General features: G+C 35.8%; 1 protein-coding gene and 1 pseudogene across 4 annotated transcripts in view; both read left to right on the forward strand.

Moving 5' to 3' along the window:
• Positions 1-26,775, forward strand: part of UNC13C (unc-13 homolog C) — a 543,682-nt gene that overhangs the window by 143,998 nt on the left and 372,909 nt on the right. The window lies entirely within an intron of this gene.
• Positions 17,061-17,214, forward strand: LOC112312160 (small nucleolar RNA U3; annotated as a pseudogene).

Raw genomic sequence — 26,775 nt, forward strand, 5'->3', positions numbered from 1 at the left:
TCTGCATTACACCATTAAACATCTCCCTAATGGAAACATGTCTTTTTTATTATACTTTAGCTATATCATGCTCACTATTATGCATGCTACAATTGAAATGTCTAGTAAAAATGCTGATACAATAATTTCCAAGTTTCTCTGTCATCCAAATTCTATTGAGACCATGGTGGGGGCAGGCAGAATAAACAGTTCCAATCTGACACAATATAAATATCAATGGATTTGAGTAGAGAGAAAAAAACATAAAGGGGAACTGTATAATTTTATTTAAGGTCAAGTCAACACAGTCATTGAGGGTAAACCAGTGCAAAAGCGTCCTTCAGCCTATGGTTCATTTTTTATTAGAGGATTCAGAAGCAGTGGGTCTCTCTCTCCTGTGCATGTTGCATTTAGCAGAGAAGATTGTTGAGAGGATGAGATAGTTTTGTGAATTATAAGGGACCATAGGAAACAAAGACCAGGTAGCCTCATGCCCAAAATATGCCTTACTGATCTCTTATCTATCTTAGATGGTACTTACAATAGATACTGCTTCTGGCATGAAAAATGAGTTGGACATGGACTTAGTCATTTGATTTTGGCAGATGAATGTGGTTCATGAGGAGTAGTATTGGGACATGAGGATTTTAAAGATATTCCAGGGCCCTTCCTGATGTAGCACTGGCCTATCAGCTGAGAAGCAAGGGGACTTTATTTGTTTCCTAACCCACTTTTCTAATAGCAACTACCCAAAGGATGTGTTGGCTTACTATTGTGGCAGCGGTGTACTAAAGAAGATACCAGAATCTTGTGAAGGCAGGAGAAAAGCATGTGTACTTCCCTCATCATTTAGATATTATATCACCTGCGTGTCCTGTTCTTCTTTCATGGAACACCAGCCTAAGGCAATCAGGAGGCAGGGAAGACATTTGAACAGTGAATTAAAAAATTAAATCTCTGATCTATGAAGATTAAGGTGGAAGTTATATATAATACATTACTGAAAATGAGACAATTTTAAGCCTTGGAATATTATCAACAAAAAGGGAGCAAAGGGACATTATCAGAATAAATAATGACTTAAACTCTAAGGATCTTCAGCTTGGAAACAATATGACCTGGATACTGGATGCTCAAATAGAAATCCCTAGGAGTGAGGGATTAGAAACCTGGACTGAATGACTAAGAAAGAAGGATGTTGCTAAACTCTCATAACAATGCATACAACTTCCTTCTTTCCTACGTCAAGTATCAAGTACCGGGAAGTTAGGCCACATGCTGCGCCATGGGGACTGTAATAAGTTGTCGTTCACCCCAGGATATCTTTGACTTGCTTGTGTTGCAATGCTCACTTATAAGATCTAATCACTCATCTTCTTTTCTGATATAGAAATGAAAGTCATGAACTTTAAATCTGGTATAAGATTCTGTTGTATGGTCTTAAATTCTAGCGAAATTCTATTCAACAGTATAACCATAGGCAAGTTTCCTAATTTCTCTCAAATTATTCTTTCATCTGCATGAGGGAATAACTACAATTTCTACCTTAGTCCACTGTTATGAGTGTTAAATGAGTCTACATATGTTAACATTTCACACAATGTTTATATCACATAGAAAACAAATGTCCATTATAAGCTGGGCATTAATAATTGTTTCAAATATGTTTTCATATGTATATTTCTTATAGTAAGTTTAAATTTTAAAGATCAAACTATATTTAATGATAACTTAAGTGTTCACAACAGTAAATACCCTTTACAATGTAAAAAATCCCCGTTCATGCACATTCAGATTAGGCCATGTGTAGTCTAACGTATCATTCTACGCGATGCGTTAGACTGCATAAGGCGCAAAGCACATCATTCTAAATGGGCTCAGGAAAACCAAGGTGAATAACAGGACAGTCCTACAGTTAAACAAAGGAGCTCAGCTGGTCCACCACCCTTCCGTAAACAACTCTTTGATCCATATTTAATTTCAAGGTTATTTTGTATAAATTGAATAATATACAGAAAAAATTAAATTGGCCAATTTGAGCACAGAGAGAATGGAGTCTTAGGCTGACATGAGTTATAACAGACTAACTTGCTGCCAGGAACACGGGCTTAGTGGTATAAGACTTCCTGAGGCCAATGATTTTGTCCAACAAGATGGCCAATTTACATATTTGTCAATTTAACATTTTAATGAATTGGGAGAATTAAAAAATCACACTGCCCCAATTTCTCTTATTACTTTATTATTAATATTACTTTGTAAGTTCAGAGTTGAATTCTTTCTGATTTGGTGTAGTTGTTTTCTTTTAGATTGGATACAGTAGGCCAATTATTTTAAGTTTGACTTCCTCCAAGCAATTCCATGTCTGTGTCATAGAGAAGTTTGTGATTTGCTGAAGCACGCATCTGTTGTGCTCCAAGATTCCCATTTTCATGCTTCCTTGCTCTCTAGTCATTCGTAAGTTACATATGATAGAGTTACATTGTTGTTTGTAAGTCACTGTGTGTGTAGGACTAGTGCCTACTGTTCAAGGTTTTGTGTTTTTGTTGTTTTTGTTTTGGGGTTTTTTTGGCAAATGACAACCTATAACTTCAAATGGGCTAAGATGAGCCCAGGTAAATCACTAGGATATAGTCCTTGGTAATTTCATTAAAAAGATAGAGACTCATCCATTTGCCTGCTTGGTTCACTGTAGAGCTCATTCCTGTGACTGTAGAATCTACAGCCCCAACCTCCCGGGCTTGGGCCACTATGAAATCATGATGCACAAACCAAAAGGCATTCAGGACACACCACCTGGGAGGGTCAGCCTTTGCAAGGAGCGAGAGAACATTTGAGCTCTGTGGTCTCGTGCTAGACAGTCTCCCGGAAAGGAGATTTCAAAGCCTCTTTTCCTTTAAAATAGATTCAGGTATTTTATCACCTTCACTATCTGATGAAGATTCTTTTTATCCAAACCACAGTCATGCTTTTAAATCAATTTATCTTATTACATCTTCTGTCCTTTTATAGCAGTTCCAGAAAACAGATTTTCTCTAGCTTTTAGTGAGAACATTTCCCTGAGGTCTTTTGCTTTAGGAATCTTCCCCCCACCTCCCTCCATTGCACCCAATGCAAACTATTTTACATTTTGGTTAACATGCTTTTTAGTTTTTACTTAATTCTTTAGCTCTCTAAGCTCTTACAGAGCTGTGTTTTCAAAAATTCAGAGTTTAAAATAGTTCCCTAAATAATCCCTGATTCAAACTCAACTAGAGTAAGCATGATGAAAAGCTCTAACAATGTTGAATGATGCAAGGTCACTGTGTTTAATTTTGTCTTGTCAACCTGTGTCCCCTGAGCGGGTCAGCCAACTCTAGATAAAGTCCAGCCATGCCACATTTTAGTATATTCCTCTCTTTCTCCTTTTTCCCTGTGGTCAACAGAATGACGCCCTGGAAAAAATGTCCACATCCTAATCCTGGACACCTGTGAATGTTTTACCTTACATGGCAAAGTGAAATTTGCAGATGTGATTAAATTTAAGATTTTGAAATAGGGAAATTATCAGGACTGCAGGCAGCTTCTGCTTCTAGAAGCTGGAAAAAGAAAGGAAAAAAAGGTTCTCCCCTCAAGCTACCAGAAGGAACACAGTCCTACCGATACCTTGATTTTAGGACTTCTGTAAGTTGTCCTAAACTGTAAGATAATAAATTTGTGTTATTTTTAACTCACTAAATTCATGGTTCTTCATTATAGCAGCAATCAGAAACAGGTATACTATCCCTCTATTTTTTTCAATGAGTCAAAGTCATCTCTAAACTCTACCAGCAAAGCGTTGTGCATCTTCTGCAACACCTGTTCTCATGGGTTTCCTGTCCTATACGGGATGCTGTTTCTTATAGCCAGAGGCTCTTGTGCAAATTCACTACTGTCACTTCATGAGAGTTGGAATTGCATCTATCATCAGTCTAGCAAGGAATTCATCTAGAATCTGTTAGGTGCGCAGTACTGTGCTGTGTGTTGTTTTAATGTTTCTTTTTGAAGAGGTCATAATCTCTTTTCTAATCATGAGTTGAGAAATAAACTTGGAGAGTAAAATTACTTGCAACCTGAAAAAGCAGTTATCTTTTCCATTAGCTGGCATAGAAAAACATTTATTTTTCTACCTGGGGAATTATGTTCTCAAATGTAAATTTTAAGACCATTTTATTTTGGAAGTTATTACTCATAAAGTTATTTGCCTCTTAATAATGTCAGGAGGACGATGCTAACCTGAAAAGCATGAAAGCACAGGGCCAACCTCTCCTCAACGAGAACTGGCACTACAAGTGGAAGAAGCTTTTATTTTGTCAGCTCAACAGGGCTTTCAGATCCACCAGCCTTCTTGAGGGTTCACGTTCACTAATGACTACTTTCTTGTATGTGTGACCGAATTGGAAGCACAGTGGTAAGTGCTCTGGATTACTGAAAACTGTTTCGGATTTACTTAGCAACCAATCTCATTGCCACTGAAGGACTAGAAGCAATGAGAATTTTATGATTTTATGATTTTCAAGCAGAAAAAAAATAACAGGTAGCTCTAGTTTTGAATAGTTTCACCATGATATTTTATAATTTGATGTTTTAACTAAAAAGGTACAATATGTTTACCCTTAGGTTTTTGTATATTTCCTGTAATTATTAAAATATTTGTATTAAAGAATGGAAAATACAAAAAAGGATAAATCAAAATCACTTGCAGAGCCCTATCGTCCAGAGATAACTATGGTGTACACTGCGGTGTATGTGTATGTGTGTGTATTTTAAAATAAGCCATGCTCATTTCAAAATTTCAGAGTCCCAAAGGCGACATAAAAAGCCCAAGTCCAATTCCCTTCATAGTGTTCCAGAAATAATCCCCCTTCTTTTGTGCTGCGTGTGTGTATTATTTTTAACAAAAATGGAATTATATTTAGTGTATTTAAAAATCTATTTTTTTATTTGAATAGCTTTATTGAGATGGAATACACATACCATGTAGTGCATTTCTTTAATGAGTACAATTCAGTGGTTTTTAGTATATTCGCAGATATGGTGCATCTGCACCACAAATATTGAACATTTTTGTCACTTCAAAATGAAACAAACTGTGGAGCCATTTGTTTCTCCATTCACAGTCAGCCAATATTTAAGTGCTGTGTTATTCAGTAAGCAAGTCCATCTGATACGCACGCAGCAGCTGGGATTACTGTGGCCAAGGGGAACGTGCCCCTGACATACTTCTGCCAATGCTTCTCTCACATTGTCAACTCACAGCCTCCAGGTCAGAAAAATTTCCCAGAGTGGGAGCTGTCTGAATTTCTGAGGGTGTTTCCCAGTGAGCAGACACAAGTAGTCTTGAGCTGAGGAACAATGAGCTGGAAATGATCTATGGGTGGCAATGAAAGGAAATGATTGATGCATGCAAACAAGGATGGCCCCAGGCAGAGGCCACCTGGTATACTGCTTTATGTTTCAGGACCACAGCGGGTAGGTCCAAAGATCTCTGCATGGAACTTAATTTAAGCTCAGAGACAGATTCTGGGAGTCTGTCGCTTCACTCCCAGTTATGTGTATGCAACGAGGGCAGTGCAACCCTACAGGGTGATCTTCAATTAAGACAGGGCTGCAAGAAGCAGCCTGTTGTGGGCCATGTCCTTCTTTGCCAGTCCTTCAATTTTTCCCAAGAAGCATCCCACAGTGGTGAAATATATTTTTATTTAATATGTTAGTAATAATGATAAATAATTGTTATAATCATGCATTTAGAGTATTTTTGGAAGAATGCAAAAAACAATCTAAGACCTAATTTTGTGCCAGGTACTGGTATTTGTTTCCCATTATTTCATTCAGTTCTCACAACTATATAGGTGGTTTTCATTATTGGCACTTTACAGATGAGGAAGTTGAGAGGTAGACATTAAGTCCAAGGTCATACAGTGAGTAAATGATAGAACCATGCTCTGATTTTAGCCCTGCCTTATTTCAGAACTTTGATATTGCAGATTTCTTCTCATGCCAATAAATGTTTATATTTTTTATATAATATTGCATACCAAAAAATAATCACATACCATGATTTAGCCAAATTTCATCAATAGATATTTAGCAAAGTAAACAGTAGGAATTATCATTAAAATGAAAGTATATCAATGGAATGTATTTTTTGGTGCTTTTTTTGCTTTTGAAAGCAGAGTTATAGCATTAAATTGGAACAAAGGTAGAGAAAAATCAAAGAAAAGTTAAAATATTATATGTGCACATAGGATAAATTTTTTTGACAAGCTAAACATTTGGAAGGGCATGAATGAATCTTGCAACACACAACATGTGTTTATGCAATCAACAATGATCAGCAAAAATCAGTAAAAGGGATTAGTAAAATGGAAAAATATTAAGGGTGTGGCTGGGACATCTATAGCAGTTTGGTCACCTATTAATGTTAATTCAGAAGAAGGATAAGTATAATTGAGTCCTGCTGATGAAACTCTGCCACAGGTTGAATAGGCTAAAGGCCCATCCAAATAGGCACAATATCAAAACAAATGTCTAGAAAACTTTTGCAGATAATCCAGCTCTTGAAAAAATAAAACAGCAGAGATTATCAAAAGGGATGGGCATTTGCTTAAAAATTTTTTCAATATAGATGAAAATAGTCCTTTCAAAGAAGACTCAGAGAATATTTAGAAGATTATATCTTGTTAAACATCTGTGATGAATTAATTCACAAGATTATTTGGTGGAAATGAATCTATTAAGCTTCAATTTCAATTTCTCCTAGTCATATTGAAATCATGCACTAATGGAACTATGAACAGCTTTTCAGAACCTCCTCCTAAATGTCGATTTTCTTTATGTAGAACAACTATTGATTTTTTTTAGTATTTTGCATATTACTGGCCACCTTACTTAGTTCTTGTCAATACCAATAGTTATTCGATTGACAGCTTGTGTTATGGGGCATTTTCTTCAAATAATGGCATCCCATTGAATTTAGAATTAAAATTCAAAACACCTAACACAATCTGAAAGGCCCAGGCTACATCCTCAGTCTTACCTATACCCCTCTTTTCTTCCCTCACTGCCTCTCCTATTCTGGCCTGTTTTGTTTCCTCAAATATGAGATTGCTCTTTATAGCATTGGACTTTGAACTTGCTCTTCTTGTCTGGAGTGCTCTTTGGCACTTTCACTCCTTCACCAACTCTATGTAGTCCATGTCTTAGATCTCTGCTTCCTGGACCCTTCTTCCAAGAAGCTTTCTCTGGTTCTGTAGTTTATATTTGGTCCTCCTTTTCTCTCTCTGCAGCCAGTGCTTTTTTTTTTTTTTTTTTCAGAGAACACTTCACAGTTTGTGAATCTATATCTTTTATGCAATAATGTGTTTGATATCCATCTCCTCTCCCAAGGCTGTAAGCTTCACATCAGCAAGGATATCTTTTTTGTTCATCAGTTACTATTTTGGTACATCCAGCACAGTGTGTATTATATAGTAGGAGCTCCATTAGTATTTCTTTAAAAATGAAATGCTATCAAAATCTGTTCCTGTTTCTTTCAAACAAGTCCTTGCTTTCACCTGTCTGTTTAGAAAGGAAAAAATAAAGCTTGTCTCTATCATGATATTCATGTCTGATAGTGATTTAATAGATTTCCACTTGAGAAGCATTGGTAGTCGAGAAATACCCAATGTGTTAATGGAATAGAGAACTCTTCTGATGATAGAATCTTTAGACACAGAACTACAGGGCGCTAAGAGGAGAAAAATGGGAAAAACAGTACCATTTAGCTCACAGACACATAGGTGACTATCAATTCCAAGTTCCACATTTGACAAAGGAAAAGATCTATTAATATAACTAGTGTAGAGGGACTATACATATGTACTTAAAAGGAGATGATCTATATACTTGGGGTTTCAAAAAATGCCATTATTATTATATGTGGCACTGAGAGACTGTGAAGTTTTATTAGATTAAATATATGGTAAGGATTTTTAAATTGCCTTATTTTTCTAAAATATCTCATTTTTCTGAGATACAGCCATTTCATTTGAACAGGTAAGAGAATTTTATCTGTTATGCATCCTGTACTTAAAGCTCACAGGATGTTAGGTGAGAAGTTTCCTGAATCACGTCAGAACTGCAGTTATCTGTACGCTGATGGTTCAGTTTGAGTGGAAGTAAATATTGGGATGAATATTTTTGTGAGAAACAAGTTAGGGCATTGATAATGGCTATGTCTGGCTCTAATGTTTTGCTTAGTGTTCTGCATTATGTCCAGTATTGGTAGAATAGTGTGAAGAGTAGAAATTTGTACTTGTTTCTAATGAAAACAAGTTTTAACATCATTTTCTTATTATGGTCTATAAACTAACAAAACTCTGTATTCTAATGAGTGCAAGCATGTAGGGAACTCTGAAGAGCTACTAAAAAGACTCCATGTGTGAAAACTAAAACAATGTAAGTGGACTTATATTATAATGATATTATTGGGGGGAAAAGATGTAATACTAAGCTAGAGAAAGTTCTGCAATTAATAATCCATGGATGATCCCTTTTCACCAAGTATTTTTTTAATATAACAACAAAGACTGTTGCTTTCCAGAATCTTCATTCTTTCACAAATACTTAATGAGTAAACTAGCCTAGCCTTATGTAAAAAACCTGAGAGGGGACTTGAAGAATGTGTGTCTAACGGTATAAGCCACTTCGGTCAGAGTCTGAACAGGGGACAGATGGCATGTCAAAGCAGAATTGAGGTTGGTTTATGACGGGACTCTTTCCATATTGTGGATATAGGAAAACCATACCGATGGGCATATATATTATATACAGTAATGCAAACCTATTTTAAGTGTACAATTCAATGAGTTTCATCAAATGGACACACACTTGTGTAACTAGCAACCCAATAAAAATTCACAATATTTTTATCATTATAAAAGATTCTCTCCTGTCCCTTTATAATCATCAGACTGTGGGAAATCACTAAGCAACTTTCAACCAATAATGATTAATCATGCCTGATCTTGAATTTTATGTAAATGGAAATACAGTAAGTACTCTTTGATTCCAGCTTCTTTAGCTCACCATAATGTTGATTATATCAATAGTCATTCCTTGTTTATTGCTGAGTAATGTTCCACTATATGAATATACCATGGGTTGTTAATCCTTGACTGAAACACGCCTAGCATGTTTCCAAGTTTGGGTTATATATTTGCCTATTTTTAATAAAGCTTCTATAAACATTCTTATGCAAGTTTTACTTTTGACAAAGTCCAATTTATATATTTTTTTATTTTCTGTTTAGGACATTTTGGATCCTAACAAATATTCCCCACCCCAACGTTATAAAGAACTTTTTTCTATGTGTCTGTTAAAAATTTTGTACTTTTAACTTTCACATTTATATCTGTGATCCATTTCTACTTAATATATATACCGTAAAGATAAAATTATTTTGTCCATATTAATATACAGCTATTCCAACATTATTTGTTGAAAATTCCAGAATTTCCCCATGAAGTTTCCTTGGTACTTTTGTTGAGAATGAGTTGATCTTACGTGGGTGAGTCAGTTTCTAAATACTCTACCCTGATCACCGACCTATTTGTATTTTTTATGCCAATAGCACACCACCTGATTTCTATAGCTTTATAGTGAGCCTTGAAAACCAGTAGCGTATTTCTCCAATTTTGTTCTATTTTTAGCTATTTTAAGTTTTTTTTAATTTCCATATAAATTCTTAAAAGTTTTACCAAAAAGGCCTGCTGGGATTATGTTTGGTAACATTAAATCTCGATCAATTGAGGGTCGATTGTCATCTTAAAAATAAGTGTTTTGATCCAAGCACATAGGCTATCACTTTATTTATTTAGGTTTTATTCAGTTTCTCTTTGAATTTCATTCACAGTATACAGTTTGGGTAAGTATTTGTTGAATTCATCTCTAATATTTCATGGTTTTGGATACTATTGCAAATTGTAAAATTTTACTTTCCAAATATTTGTTTCTCAGAATTAGAGATGGAATTTATTTTTGTAATGTCAATCTCTATTCTGCAATCTTGCTAAACTCACTAATTAATTTTTATTTTCACATGTAGACCACCTCGTTTGTCTACATATATAGTTTTATTACCTCCTTTCTGTATGTGGGCTTTATTTATTTTTCATCACTTAGTGCACTTAGTAGGAACTCCAGTACTTATCTAAGTAGAAACAACAGCACACACGTCCTTTCTGTGCCCCATCGTAAGGGGGGGCATTCAAGTTTTCCACCACTTACGCGTGTTAGCAGTAGGTTTCTCATAGTGGCCCTTTATTAAGTTCACTTTTATTCTTATGAGTTTTTTAATCTTTAAATTTGTGTTAAATTTTTTCAAATGCCTTTTCTGCATATATTTAATTTATCATGTGGGGTTTTCCCTTTAATTCGTTTATATGGTGAATTAAATTGGTTATCAAAGGCAGCATCAATATTTCATTTCTAGGACAATCCCACTTGGTCATAATGTAGTCTCCTATTTTTTTAAATATATTGATGACATCCACTTGAATTCATAATAACATGTGAAGAATTTCTGTGTCTATGTTCAGGAGGAAAATCCATCTCTAGTTTTCTTTTCTACTGATACCTTTTTGGGTTCAGTATTAGGGTCATACCATCATCACAAAATACTTAGGAAATAATTCTTTCTTCTTCAATTTCCTGGAAAATTTTGCATTAGAGTGGGGTATTTTTCTTTTTCAATGTTTCATAGAAGTCTCCAGTGAAGTCATCTGGGCTTGGAGTGGATATGACATTTAGTTCATTGCCAGCTTTTAGAAAGACTTTTTTTAAATTCTTAAATGTGGCAGTTATAGATGGTAAGTTACAAAAGTGTTTGGTGGATACTTCTTGAAGTCTTGCAGCGGAGTAAGGTGAATGAACATTCATTCTTGCAAGTGTTTGCGAAAGCGCACTAACCACCCTGCGAAAATACATGTTGGAAGGAGAAGCATGGCTGTAGCTGCACTGAGTAAAGTATCTTTACAGGGTCAGTTTATACAAATGGCTGCGTCAATGTGTGTGCATCGTATGTATTTAAAATGTATTCTTACTGATTTCTATGATTTCACAGTCTTAATGTCATGTTATATGGATCTTGATACTTCTCTTCTTCTGTGTTTATTCCAAAATGTTGTTAAAATCACTAATAAGAGATATACAGCAATACTTATGATAACTTTATCCTATTTTCTAGAAATAACATAAGGTGATGTCTTTACATAGAGGACAGGGAAATACTATCTATATTTCTGTGACTTTATTTTCAATATTTGGATTATCATTTTTAAAAAAATAAATGATGGAGCCCTGGCTGGTGTGGCTGAGTGGATTGAGTGCCGACCTGTGAAGCAGAGAGTCACCAGTTTGATTCCTGGTCAGGGCACGTGCCTGGGTTACAGGCAAGGTCCCCAGTGGGGGGCGCATGAAAGGTAATTGCACATTGATGTTTCTCCCTCTCTTTTTCTCTCCCCTCCCCCTCTCTAAAAATAAATAAAGTCTTTAAAAAAATTTAAAAATAAATGATGGAGAGGGAAATAAATGATTGGAAAACAAAAGAGAATTTGCTTTTATACAAATCATATCTCCAATAATATGGATATTTCTACCACTAGTGAGCTGGCTCATTTATGCAATAACTTTCATTTATTTCTAAAGAAATTATTTGTAAAAAATTTTGCTCTTAATTTTTAATAACTTTACTGTTTTAATTCACATCAAAATACAGAAAAATGTTCAGTTCAGGTGTTATTTAACTATTATATTCTCAACTATAACACAGAATAACATCAAGAAATAAAACTAATACCTAAGCTTTAAACCAACTTGTACTTACCACATACCAACTTTTTGTTAAACGGTAGCCTCAAATTATTAAACAAAGCAAAATGAAGCCTGGACCATACATTAATTCTATAATTATTTCATGATGTTGCTCTCCAGGAGCTAAGACACTAATAGGGGATATGGAATCATACACAAATAATTATAGTCAATAAAAGCTTTATTAGAAGAGTGGACTAAAAACAGGAGAAGATGGGCTACATCAGGAAAGTAATAACAGAAGTGTGATCTCTTGTGCTAGGTAGGTGTGGAGGAATAATAGGGATTTCCATACAGACTATGGGAGAAAAGACTTTCAAACTCAGGAGCACAGATTGTCAAAGGCAATGAATTAGAAACCAGCACCGTGAATCTGGGAAACTGTAAGAATGTCTATGTGGAGAAAGTGAAGGTAAGGTGAGTGTGCACAGAGATAGGGCAGAGATGGAGGCAAGTCCATATTGTGAAAAGTACCCCATGCTGAGGACCATAGATGGTGGCTGTCTGTTTCATTTTTTACAGAAAGCTTTAAAAATCCTGTGGTATTTTAATTAGTAGAATTAACGATATAGATCTAGGTTTTCGGAAAGTCAACTTGTGTACTGTGTAAAATGAATCGTTAGCTTATGAGAATGAAGAGAGGGACACTATTGCAAAAATCTGAATGAAAAACAAAGATCTATAAAAGGACACATGGACAAAACCAAGGGAGAGGGTGGAGGCAGGGGAGAGAGGTGGGTTTGGCTGGGGTGTGGGGGAGTGGTGGGGGAAAAATGCAGACAACTGTAATTGAACAATGATAAAATAATTTTAAAAAATAAAAGGAAGTAGCAGTGAAAATGAAGAGGAGATGATAAATTTTCTAGTTATTTGGGTGGTAAACTTTTAAGGACTTGTGACCAATTAGCTATGTTGGAGGTACCTGGTGCTGAAATAGGGAGAGGCAGCCTAAGTTTCATTTCCACATGGCTTTGGCTGCAGAAAAGGAAAAGAACAATTAACACCTGTTTGGAAGAGCATCAGCCACTGATGTCAAAATCAAATACCCTGGAACTCAGTGCATCACCCGAGGATGGTGGATAAAAATAAGGATTTAAAAACAGAGGTCTTTATAATAGTGGAGAAGACAGCTGGCCACCTACAGCTGTCAGTGTACACCACAGACTAGAATGCCTGCAGGGTACCCACTGCCCTGTCGCTAGCACATCCGACCTGTCACACAAACATCATCACCCACATCTAAGAGGAACAAATCACACTAGTGGGTAGCAGAAGCAAAATATGCACACTGCTGAAATCCATGTAATTTATAGGATTCAAACAGGTAATAGCAGAATTAAGTAAAAGGAAAAAATGTGAAAAAAAGGATGTTGTGAGATCATCTGACTTCTGGTTCTGTTGTCTATTTTCTATGAGTATCATTCATTGTTCCAAACAGGATTTAGAATCTTATTAAGAAACAACAGTACAAACTGTAATCCTTAAAGGTTACCTTTACTCTCATAGAAACATTTGTGCAACGGCATATGTGTGTCAGGATTTACAAGGTGGCCACGTATATCAGTCTTGAGACATTATAAGAGACTATAATTTATACATGACTATTAACAACATACCATATTCTCAGAAAAGTTTTCAACTTAGGTGCTGTATTTTTGATCCTAAAATGTTGGCTCCAAGTCTTAGATATTCAGTTGCCCATCTCTGTTTAGTAATGTGAATTATAGCAAAAGATTTAACACAGATTTCTTTAGAGTAGTTTGAATCTTAAGTAATGTCAGCCTAGCCCTCAAATTTAAGATTTTATGTCGTTTTCTGTAATTACATTTCACTGCTAACAAACTTTCTACTGTGGTGCAACTAAATTATTGAATGGATGAAAGTTAGTAAATATATCTCTTTAGACTTTTGGATGGAACTTAAACTACTTTTAATAACTTCCTTCTAACAACTATTCATTGTTCTATATTTGGCTGGTGTGGGGCTAGATGTCAGATAGTGCTGCGATTTTAAGAGAATTTAATTATGCAGAATTGGTCTCTCCATTCTAAGACTGTTTCCTTTAAGGTGAGTTTATATAGGGAAGTTCAGCTCCTATGATAACTGGATCACTGTATACAAATTCATTTGAGACTCATTTATTCTAGAAAGTTAGGGTATATACTTATTAAAATTAAACTACTCAGGACATCTACATTCTTATACCATGGGATTTGGGAAACCTAATCAAAATATGAAAAGTCAAGCACCATAAAAATGTTCCACAGTTGAACTATATAAACTCTTGTTATTAAAATCTTTCTGAGAAATGAAAATCAAATTATCTAATTTTCTCTGTAGAAGCTAAATTCTCCAAATTATTAAAATACAAAATTCTTTGTTTTTTAATTTCCTATTTTAATTGCTTTGGTTACTTAATATTCAGTCTCAGAGGCTCGAGTGCAGTTTTAGTTCCTTCTTCAGGATCAATAGCCACGGATATTGTTTATTGGAATAGGCTGGCTTCTTTACCATCTCCACCATAATTAAATTGGGACTCAGTCTGTCCTGAGTCCCACTTGCCCAGACCACTAGTCAACAATGCACACATACTGTGCCTTACAGCATACAGTGCCTAACCCACACCGTTCAAAACCCATTATTTCCTCTGCAGTAACAGCATTTCACGATCAAGTTTGTAGTCTCACGCTGCCTTTTGTAGCCATGAATAATTTGGTTGTACACACAAATAGAGCAGGTGAGAATAGTGATAGTATTCTTGATGTCAATTTCACAAAGTTGCTAATTGTCCAAAGTTCACAAACTCTGAAGTTAAGTTTATTTAGAGAAAATCACATATAAAATTAAACTTTGATTTTGCTAATTGCTCCTAAATCCTTTGCCAACCTCAAGCTTATTAACCTCACAAGTGTCTACTTATACCTCTTATTACTGGGATCCCAAGCTTGAGAAGCAGAGTGATCTGTTTCCTTCTCTTTGCTCAGCTCTTTAGTTCCCCAGGCCTTGGCTATCTAACCTTCATTACTTTAATTGGGCCAAAAATATTTATTTTCTACAATACATTTTCTTGCTGCAACAGAAACTAACTTTCCATGAAAAAGCAAACTATTCATCAGGCCTTGGCTGAGAAACAGACAAAAGGGGGAAAAAGGTTCAAAACAAGCGGAAGAGGAGCAGAATCCATGGTAGCCAATTTAGCATCAATACCAGTGTTTTACTCTCCTCACTAGAACCCCCCAAAAATAGTCAACCGAAGATCTGTAATTTAAGGTGAGTCTCCCATAGTGCCCAAAGAATTCTCCTTCTTGTGTACCTAATATCACCTGCAGTTGTAAGTTGCTTAACTTAGAACCTGGTTTTATCAATCAGTTTGCTCTCAAGGGCTACTTTATCAACTAAGCCATCCAAATGCCTTTATGTTATTTAATTTTAAATTATATTTGATGGCATAATAGCTGGTAATATTGAAATTCTTAAACCCCATCTCTCCATCAGCTTTTCTTCATGTGGAATTCCAAGTTGCCAATGCAAAGTATTACTTTCTTAATACAAACACCAGTGTTTGATGCCTTAATGTAGGATTCTCTACAAAGCTGATAGAGAGCTTAAACTAGAGACCAAAGTGTATCTCAACCTCCCTGTGAAGTAAGAATGTAAATCTTGGAATCATGTGATTGTTTGTTGGCTTCAGTGGACAGTCAACTTGGGCCTTTGAATGAACAGAGGCCAATAGCACCAGCTGGATAGAATTTGAGTCCACCACACCACCAACTTTTTTGGAGTAGAAATTGGAAAGGGGGCAGTGGAAGACAGAAGGTAAGGGAGAAGGGGAGGAAAAAAAAAAATTACCTGAGTGTATAACCATGACATGGGAGGCAGATTTTAATGCAAAATGATGGTAGGCTGTATAAAGAAAGCACCCTAACATGAACTTGGCCAACCAAAATAAGATAGATTTTGTCCTCTTATGAAGAAATGAGGATGAAGTTGAACCAAAAGGCCAAAGGAAAGGGGTGCCTTGTCCCGCAAAACCCTGTTGTGGTCCAAGAGTCCCTACCATTTTACAAGGAGATATACAGAAGCTGAGAGTAAGGATTTAGAAAATTGTATAGTGATTTGACATTGCTCCAACTTTCAAATTCATGGACAGTGGACTCATTATTAAAGAGGCATATGAATCATATGGTGTAAGCTATAAACTACCTATGATCAGTAAGACCACACAATGTTCTACATGGATAGAAAGATGAAGAATAAACCAAATCTTGACTATTACCATAGTTTGTTTGTGAAGCTCTACTGTAGAACATATTTTTAGTGCCTAAAATAATATCTGTCAAATGTAGAGTATCTTTTACCCATATCCTTAAGCAAACTTTCTGCCCTTTAGACTCAGTGCAGATGTCCACTGTTTTTTGCTTATGATTTTATATTATCCTTCTTCATTTCAACTTTGTGAAATCATAGATTGAATCATCCTGAAAAGAATCTTTGAAGGAATAGGTAGTCCAACATTCTTTTTCAAACTCACAATCATCAAAGTTGTAGATTTTTTTATTCTCTGTGAAGTTTGTGATGGGTGTTTTCAATGATGGAAAAGAAAGTGTTTCCCACTTTATAGTAGCAGCTCTAAATCACACTATCCATTGGTGGCTTCGGGAAGGTAAGAGCCAATTCCAGTGAAGGATCTGGGATTATACTCTTCCACCAAAGAAACTATATGGCTTTTGACTTTGGTTGTGTATTGTCCTTCTGCCTCAGTCTTTTTGAATTTTGAGACCCGGCTTACCTTGTCCCTGTAGCCTACTGTCACCTTTTGTAATAGCTCCTTTAATCCCCATTCACCTTTTATTATAATGTTTCTACAAATATAAAATAATGAGGTTGAAACAATTATTGAAAGATTTAAGCCCTTTATGGAAGAGTTTTTAAGGAGAAAATTGTCATTCTAATAACATATCCACACTAAGATCAAGAGAGTGAAAAATAAAATACTTAAGCTTATTGAGCTATCTTTCATAAAAGTTTGACATTGAAGAATAGATTTAATATTACCAAATAGTACTTTAAGAGTGTAAATATGATATGGGTTTAATATCTGAAGGTTAAGATATCAGATCTAGAATTCAATTTTTGCTTCACCATGCAGTCACGATTTCCACCTTGCTCTATGGAGCAAAAAAATTAATGGTTTATAAAAGACATCTTACAAGACTGTACTTTCAGGGATCATTTCTATAGTTTGTTACTATAAAAGACATCTTACGGTGCTACGAAAGCAGCACCAATGCTAATGATGAGAAAAATCATCAGGTTAAGGTGGAGAGTGTATAATATTCTTTATCAAGTGAAGAACTGTAGCATCGAGACTGATATTACTAAACTGTCTTTAAACTGACTGGCTGGATGTATGATTGGGTTGCCTAACTCTAACATCCTCAGCAAATGTATTTCTCTAGTTATAGCCTAAAAAATCTAAAAACCTAAAATTGTTCCAAGGCTATCTGAAGAATGATCTTAAACAAAATCAGTTATATTTAACAGTATGACACATTTTAGAATCACACCATGCACGTGTGTCAGGCTTAACAGTTAAAGAAAAAAAATGATTCTATACTATTCTACATAGTACAGAACGGTATAGTGTAGCATAGCATAGTATAGTATACTATAGTATACTATAGTATAGTACTATTCTATATAATACTGATACTTATGGCCCTATCATCAACAATAACAAAAAGTAATGGTTATTCTAACAGTTACCAGAGGTACTGTGTGTGTGTAGACTGGGACGATGACTGCATTCATCCATTGAGTTCTCCTTTAATACTCAAAGAAGTCCTTCACAGTTCAGGATTTCATAAGCACTCACATATTAACCCAGCCAATGACCAATCTCAATCCATGATTGTGTGGAAGTGATTAACCACCCCCTCTGTGTCTCTGACAGAAGGAAAGGGAGACTGCGTCTAGGAAAATCAATCAGAGCCTTTATGTTACTTGTATACGATGTACACATGTAACAAAAAGTTACGAGGTACATGAATAGGCAGGAAAGTGTGACCAATAATCACAAGGAGCAAACAAAATAAGTAGATAAATAATCCAATATTAGATTTAGTAGTTATAGACCTCAAAATAACCATTATTAATATATTGAAGAATAGAAGGTACACTAAATATGTGAGTAGAGAATTTCACCAAATAATTAAAATATAATAGTTGATGTCTAGAGCTATACAACATAATATATAATATTAAGAACTCATTGGGTGTATTTTAACAAGTGGAGGGAGATGGAGAAAAATACTATAAATTTACTTAAAGATAAACCCATTAAAAATATCTAAATGAAACTGAGAGAAATGAATAATTAAAGAAATGAGGAAAACCATAAGAAAAAATATAAGCTATCATGAGAAGTTCAACTATATGTGCAATTGGAATCCCAAGAGAGGAGAGACACATTGAATCGGTCGAAAAATTAATATTTAAAAATAAAGTAACCACAAATTTTCCAAAAATGGTTAATGGCATCAAATCACAGATTCAAAAACCCAACATAACCAAAGAAGGATAAATAAAAAGAAAGTCTCACCAAGGTAATACATTGTAATCTAATTGTTGAATATCAAAGAAAAGGATAAAATATCAGAAGAAGATTTTATATATTTTATATTTTTAAAATATATATTATTTAAGTATTTTATGTATGTTATCTTAAAAATGAAGCAATAAGATTCACAGCTGATCTTTTAATAAATTATAGAAGCTAGAGATTAAAATGACATCTTCAATGGCTAAAAATTCTTAGAAAGTAAACTTAGAACTTTTTTCTGTATACCAGTATAACAAGAGAAAAAAATTCTTCAACAAAATTGAAATAATTCAGCAGTATAACTTTACTACAGGAAATACTAAAAGTTCTTTAGGTTGAAGAAAAATTATTCCACATAGAAGCATGAAACTTTAGAAAAGCCTAAAGACCACGTGAAAGGAAAATATGTATGTAGTTATATAATAGTATTGACTACAAAAGGTAAACAAAATGTCATGTGTGGTCTGTAACATATGTAGCAATAAAATACATACCCACAATAAGGTGAAAGTGGAGTTAAAATATTATATTCCATTCATTGCTCAGGGAGGGATAAAAGGGCTAATTTGATGTTGACTTTAATAAGCAAGGATGCAGTTTTAATATCTAGAATAAACAGGGTAATAAAATTCTGCAAAAAATCAAATAAAGAAAAAGGGAATAAAAATAAACATTTGACTCACCAAAAGAGGGAGAGAAAGGTGGAATGAAGTAACAAAAACATGTGGCAATCAATAAAAATATTAATACATATAGTTTTTAATAAATATATTATTTAAACTTACAAAGTAAGTTGATTTAAAGAAAAATATCAAATAAAAAGTGATACTGATTGTACACAGCTGATAGAAATTTGGAAAACACCACCACTAAATATTCCAGGGGAGCAGAGAAAATACTTTCGGAATTTAGGCAACTACGTACAATACCGATGGCTATACTATGAACTGTTTTTATCACCAGGGAATAGAAACTTGTCTTGACAAAACAAGATCATTTTAAAAGTTTTCCTGAATACATATATAATTCTTCAATCGTTTTTCTGATGAAATGATCACTATTATTTGTGTTGCCTGGATATTTATACGTGTAATAACAATGTTATTAAGAATCAATATATTGCTTGTTTGTGCTTGATTTAATCCCATGTTGTTCTGCCAGCAACACGCCATACAGGCCTGTAGCCTAGGAGCCATAGGCTGTACCATGCCATCTAGGTGTGGGTGTGGGGTGGGCTGTACCGTCTGGGTTTGCATGTGTGTGCCCTGTGATTTCTGCACAGTGGTGAAATCGCCTAACAAGGTGTTTCTCAGAATGTGCGCCTGTCTTTAAGTAGCGCATGACTGTACTAAAGTATCTTCTCAGTTGTACAGCACACTTTGGGATTCTGAAAACAGATTCATCTTAATAACTTTTATCAAGGTGAATAATTTATTACAATTTTTATATTATAACAAAATAAATTCATACTACTGTAGTAAAAAAATAATAATTGTGGTTCGGTAGTAAGGATGAATCAATACCATCCCCATATGAGAATGACTTAATACCTTCAGGCTTTTGGAGAAAACCTCTATGATGTGCTTGAGAAAAGAGTGGATCTTTGACTTAAAAATTAATATACATTGCCCTTAATCACGAAAATATTATGATTTGCAGTACACACACACACACACAAAAACCCCACCAGAGTTGGTATAATTTTTATACATATAAAGTTGATCTGGTATTTATATATTTGTGTAAAGTATTTATGAAAATGGGTACATATTTATTTTTGAGAATAATTTTCAAATTAAAGCAAATTTCTAAATATCTCCTAAATCTCAATGTTCCTCTCCATCACTACTCCCCTGCTCTGACCTGGATTTCCACCACATTTTTAGTGGCATGCTATGTTTATTTTTGCCCCACACCACGATGTTCTCCCTGCCATAGCCAGAGCTGGCTATTTCAGAATGCAACTGTACACATGGCATGTCATCCTACTGCTCAAAATTCCTTAATGACTTTCCATGGCTCCTAAAATAAATACCAAACCATCCACGAAATGGTCTGACACTTCTATATAACTCTATAGTCCTGCTCTTTATATTTCAGTTACACTGAATTTTCAGCTTCTAAAATGTGTCTAGCTCTCTCTACCAGTATTCCTTTGTCCTGATACCTGCTCTGCCCAGAATAGTTTATCTATTTTCTTTATATTGTTAACTCCTATTCATCCATCAAATCCAGTCAGTGTGTGCTTAGGTAAAGTCTTTGTTGACTCCTGTGACAGTATGATTTATAAGTTCTCACACCACTATGTATGTCTCTTATATGTCACTCAGCCAGCTGTGTACTTATACCTCTCGATCAGTATAATAATTTGATGGGTGTCTTCTCTCTCCTTGAGACAGCGAGGAGACTAGTGATGCAGACTGTGTGTTTTTACTTCCCGACAGCTCTAGCTGAGTGTGTCTGCTACAAAGCAGCACTCAATAAACAATGTTTAATCTTCTGATAACTTAGTAGAAAGTCATTACATAGCCCTCAGTAAACAATATTTAATCTTCTTACATCATTTAAATTAAGTATAAGTGCATTACAACTGAAGTTTATTCCAAGAGAGTAAGAAGGCATAAACTGACTTTGTTTTGGATAAACCCAAATTTGTTAATTTTCCAGTTGTGATGTATATAAAAGTAAAATACTTGTTGAACTTTCGTCTTACTTGTGTACTGGTAACAGGCAAATAGTAATTAGTCTAAGAAGGATTTTTATTTATCATTGTGACCATATATGTGATTTTAATAAACTAAGATTTTATGGTTCTTCTGGCCAAGATGGAGGCATAGGTAGACACACTGTGCCTCCTCACACAACCAAAAGAAGGACAACAACAATTTAAAAACAAAAAACAACCAGAACTGACAGAATATCAAACTGTATGGAAGTCCGACAACCAAGGAGATAAAGAAGAAACATTCATACAGACAGGTAGGAGGGGCAGAGACTGGCAGCCGGGCAGGGAGGACTCACAGCAAGGTGCGGCTGGCAGACCCAGAGACGTGGCGGATTGTGGAGCGGGGCAGACTAGGCTGCAGCTAGCAGACCCCACAAGGTGGTGGCTGGCAGACTCCACGGCCCCACATTCCTGCATAGATAAACCTGGAGGAATGGTGGGGGAGCAAAACAGACTGAGCTACCCAGGGCTCCAGCTTAGGGAAATAAAGCCTCAAACCTCTGATTGAAAACACCCGTGGGGGTTGAGGCGGCAGCAGGAGAAACTCCAAGCCTCACAGGAGAGTTCATTGGAGAGACCCACAGGGGCCTAGAGCGTGCACAAGCCCACCCACTTGGGAATCAGCACCAGAAGGGCCCAATTTGATTGTGGGTAGTGGACAGAGTGACTGAAATCCAGCAGAGAGTGGGGCAAGCACCATTGCTCCCTATCTGACCCTCCCCCACATACAGTATCACAGCGCAGCCACCAGCGTTACCCTGCCCCGGTGAACACCTAAGGCTCCACCCCTTTATGTAACAGGTGCGCCAAGACAAAAAAAAAAAGGCCCAAATGAAAGAACAGATCAAAGCCCCAGAAATAATGCAACTAAGCAATGAAGAGATAGCCAACCTCTCAGATGCACAGTTCAAAACACTGGTAATCAGGATGCTCACAGAATTGGTTGAATTTGGTTGCAAATTAGATGACAAAATGAAGGCTATGCTAAGAGAAACAAAGGAAAATGGACAGGGAACCAATAGTGATGAGAAGGAAACGGACTCAAATCAATGGTGTGGACCAGAAGGAAGAAAGAAACTTCCAACCAGAAAAGAATGAAGAAACAAGAATTTGGAAAAATGAGGAGAGGCTTAGGAACCTCAGGACATCTTGACACGTTCCAACATCCGAATTATAGAAGTACCAGAAGGAGAAGAAGGAGAACAAAAATTTGAAAACTTACTTGAACAAATAATGAAGGAGAACTTCCCTACTCTGGCAAAGGAAATAGACTTCCAAGAAGTCCAGGAAGCTCAGAGAGTCCCAAAGAAGCTGGGCCCAAGGAGGAACACACCAAGGCACATCATAATTACATTAGCCAAGATTAAGCAGAAGGAGAAAATCTTAGAAGCAGCAAGAGAAAAGGAGACAGTTACCTATAAAGGACTTCCCATAAGACTGTCAGCTGATTTCTCCAAAGACACCTTACAGGCAAGAAGGGGCTGGCAAAAGGTATTCCAAGTAATGAAAGGCAAGGACCTACATCCAAGATTACTGTGTCCAGCAAAGCTATCAGTTAGAATGGAAGGGCAGATAAAGTGCTTCCCAGATAAGGTCAAGTTAAAGGAGTTCATCATCACCAAGCCCTTATTATATGAAATGTTAAAGGGAGTTATCTAAGAAAAAGAAGATAAAAATTAGAACAGTAAAAATGACAGCAAACACAGTTATTAACAACCTAAAACAAAAACAAAAGCAAACTAGGCAAACAGCTAGAACAGGAACAGAACCACAGAAATGGAGATCATATGGAGGGTTATCAACAGGGGAGTGGGAGGGGGAGAGAGCAGGGAAAGGTACAGAGAATAAGTAGCATAAATGGTGGGTGGAAAATAGACAGGGGGAGGGTAAGAATAGTATAGGAAATGGAGAAGCCAAACAACTTATATTTATGACCCATGGACATGAACTATAGGGGGGGAATGTGGGAGGGAGGGGGTGGGCAGGATGGAGTGGAGTGAGGGGGAGGGAAATGGGACAACTGTAATAGCATAATCAATAAATATATTAAAAATGAATAAATGTTCTAAGAAGTAAAAAAAAGATTTTATGATGGATTATAGCAAACTGTATTTTAATTCATTACATGATTGGTATTTGCTAAGCAATTTGTGAACATTAGTTTAATCCTCCTATGTGCAACTGTGAATGGGATTCGAATCCAGTTTGCCTGACTCCAGAGACTAAGCTCTTAATTATGCTACTGCTTTGCTGTAGCAATTATATGTATATTATATTAACTATCATTTGTTAAGCATCTGTTACGTGCCGGGGGCTCTGCTAAGGGCTTTATGTACATGATCCCACTTGCTCCTCATTGCTAGATTATCCCTATTTATTAGATACCAATTTCATGTATTTTCATGTTTTAGAAATTTAAAATTTATCACAAATAGGGGAAATCAGTACTGCTTAAATATTTATTATCTTTTCTAAATAGGGGCTTTTTCTCAGGAAGTAATGCCAGCTCACTCTTCCATTTTTATTGTTTGTAAATTCTCTAGCAACAATACATAGGCTTACATATTACTCATTTGATAAAACTGCATTAAAGATCAGGACTATTAGTGATTTGAAAGTTGATTTTTGCTAAATCATATTCCAAAACATCAATTAGTAGACAAGTTAGAGATTTCTACATCAATAAAATATAAATAGAATATCAGGAGCATCCCACTGGCTATTGTGAGTGCTGGTCATCTGCTCTTTAGATATGAGAAGTTTGTTTTCCTTGTTCTACAAGTCGGTGCCTGGAATCAGAATAGAATGTATAAATGTTACACAGGAGATTCTCTCTTCTAATCCAGAAAATAAACATTCTTTCGGCAAGCAAAAGAAAAATGAGTTGGAGGATGTGGGTGTTCAGCTTGCCAGTTCATAGTCTATTTAGAATTTGTTTCCTTAAAAAGGGAACTCTTTGATGTTACCATTTTAAAAAATCCAATTTATTTTAATAGCACTTTCAAGAAAAACAGTACCTTCATAGCACCAGTTGCCCACTGAATCTTTTATAACTATTAGGAAAATGAGCTTCATAAGAAGTAACTACTTCAGTTGAAGTTATAGGAAATTTTAAGAGTGTGTTAGGATGTGGAGCTATGTCAACAGAGACAGAATGAAAAAGGCATTAGGGGCAGTTTTCTAAATGTTTTGGGCAAATAGAAGGAAGATCATTAAGGGAAAAATCAAATTATTTAACTCAAGATGTTTCCTGGTCATGAGTCCATATTAGTTACAGAAAAATGTATAAGGCGTGTGCAGATCATGTTTTCAGTGCCATCCACTGAAAACTTGTTATGGCATTTGATGCCACTAGGTACCCTCTTCAGTACAAAGACAAATCTCATTTTGGAAAGAATAATACTATAAAGATAACATTTACTTAGGTAATTTGGAATAAAAAAGTATTTACATGTGATGTAATACATCAGATAAATGCTGTTCTTCTTAGTCAACGGCTTTGCATTTGTAAGAAGGCTTCGGGGCTAGAACTGATTCTAAAAAATTCTGTGAAAATGTCCAGTGTGGCTATGCCTTACTCGTGAGGATTATAGGGGAATGTGAAGGTGAGTAAGGTCAAAGTGCCCAGTATTCTGGGCCCTGCAGGTGGCTAAAACAACTACATTTATGAATCTGCATCTAGATAGAGAAAGATAGAGATACTTAGCAATATGATTAGTGTCCATATAACCTATGATTCGTGTCCTTATGAAAGAGACACCTAAGAGAACATTTACCATGTAAAGTTACAGAAAAAGATGGCTGTCTACAAATCCAATACCTGCTGGGGCCTTGATGTTAGACTTCCCGGCCTTCAGAACTATGAGGAATAATTTCTGTTGTTTTATAAGCCACCCAGTCTTAGTAAGACACCCCCGTTCTTTTACGATAAACTGCTGCACGAGAAAGTGGCAGAATCGAGACTCAAAGCCAAGACCTACCAACCGGTAAGTTATTATTTTAAAAAATAGGCCCTGGCCGGGTTGCTCGGTTGGAGGGTCGGTTGGTGGGTTGGTGGGTTGGTTGAAGCATTGTCCTCTGCATGAAATCCGGGCTCTCGCCCAGTCAGGGCATGTCCCAGAGGCCACCGATCCATGTTTCTCTGTCACATCAATGTCTGTCTGTCTGCCTCTCCCTCTTTTGTTTCTCTCTCCCTTTCCCTCCTCTTCTCTCTAAAATCAATAAACATATCCTCAGTGAGAAGTAAAACAAGTTTATCTAAAAAATAGGCAATACATACAAGGTGGAGCAAAAATAGGTTTGCAGTTGCTTGTAGGGAAAATAATACAATAATTAAATAATATAGAAATAAATTGTGTTTTGTGTACTCACTACTGTAAACCTACTTTTGTCCCGCCCTCTATATGCAAAAATTTAAAAGGCAGCAAAATTACGTAGCGATAGTTAATTCTCCCAATCCTCTGCTTCTAACCACCTGTTCATTTTCCTCAGAGACAGCCACTGCTAGCTACTTACTTATGCATCCTTGTAGTGGTGTTCCACCCACCACGAGCAGTTTTACATACGTTGGACTTTTTGTTGGACTTCCATATCTATGTTTTATTTGTAATTCCTTTATATGTTGAATGTATTTTCACCACATTTTCTCACTTTTCTCAGTCCCACCCTTTTTGTCTCTTTCTTTATTTTCAATAGTGTCCATTTCCTTTTATTCCAGTTTTTCATTTCTGTTTTGTTTTCCTTTGCTTCTTTTCTTCTTTAGTTCTAATGATCTATGTTTGGATGCTATTTAACTATGTATTCCCTGAGCCTTTATATATTTCCTGTGCAGTCTTATCTTACAGAGGGAATGGTTTCATTATATTTCTTGAATTATTTCTTGACTACAAAATAGTGTGCTTGTCACAATTTTCATTTCCTCAGGGGATTTTTTTTGTATCTTGGTAGACCTCTTTCTTGTCATTTGCTTTTCTGTTCCTTTTCACCTTTATTTTTGTTGTGTCTTTGTGTTTACCTTGTGTTAGTTTCCCTCCACTGTTAATATTGTATTATTATTATTATTATTATTATTATTATTATTATTATTCAGGAGTGCCCCAGGCAAAAATAGCTTTCCCATGATTCACAACGTACCTGATGACACAGGGCTGTGTATCCATAAATTCTTTTAGCTTTTACCTTTCTCCAGATGGCTGAGATTAGCAGCTGCCAGACTGATCACATTTTATTCCTCAAATTACTAGGTCCGGGCAATTCCTCTTTTGTTGCTTCTCTCTTGATTTACTTTACCACTACACGGTGTCCAGGGCATATCTTTTTCACCCTTGTAAAGGATCATTGGCCTCATTGCTCAGAGTGGGATACCTAATTTTGATCGTTGTGTTTTGTTTCGTCTGAGAGCTGTAGCTGTAAGACTACTCGCTCCTCTTCTCACTGTACCTTATACGACCTTCACTGTCGAATTTGGCAGTCCTTTCTCATATACCATGGTTTGAATTACAGCTATCTCCAGGTTTTATCTAAGGTCAAATTTACTTCTCTTTTTGTCTGTCTCATTAATTCCAGATGAAAGGGGGAAGTGTTATTTCTTTTCCATTTT

Source organism: Desmodus rotundus, chromosome 7 (genome assembly GCF_022682495.2).
Source record: "Desmodus rotundus isolate HL8 chromosome 7, HLdesRot8A.1, whole genome shotgun sequence".
NCBI classification, from domain to species: domain Eukaryota; kingdom Metazoa; phylum Chordata; class Mammalia; order Chiroptera; family Phyllostomidae; genus Desmodus; species Desmodus rotundus.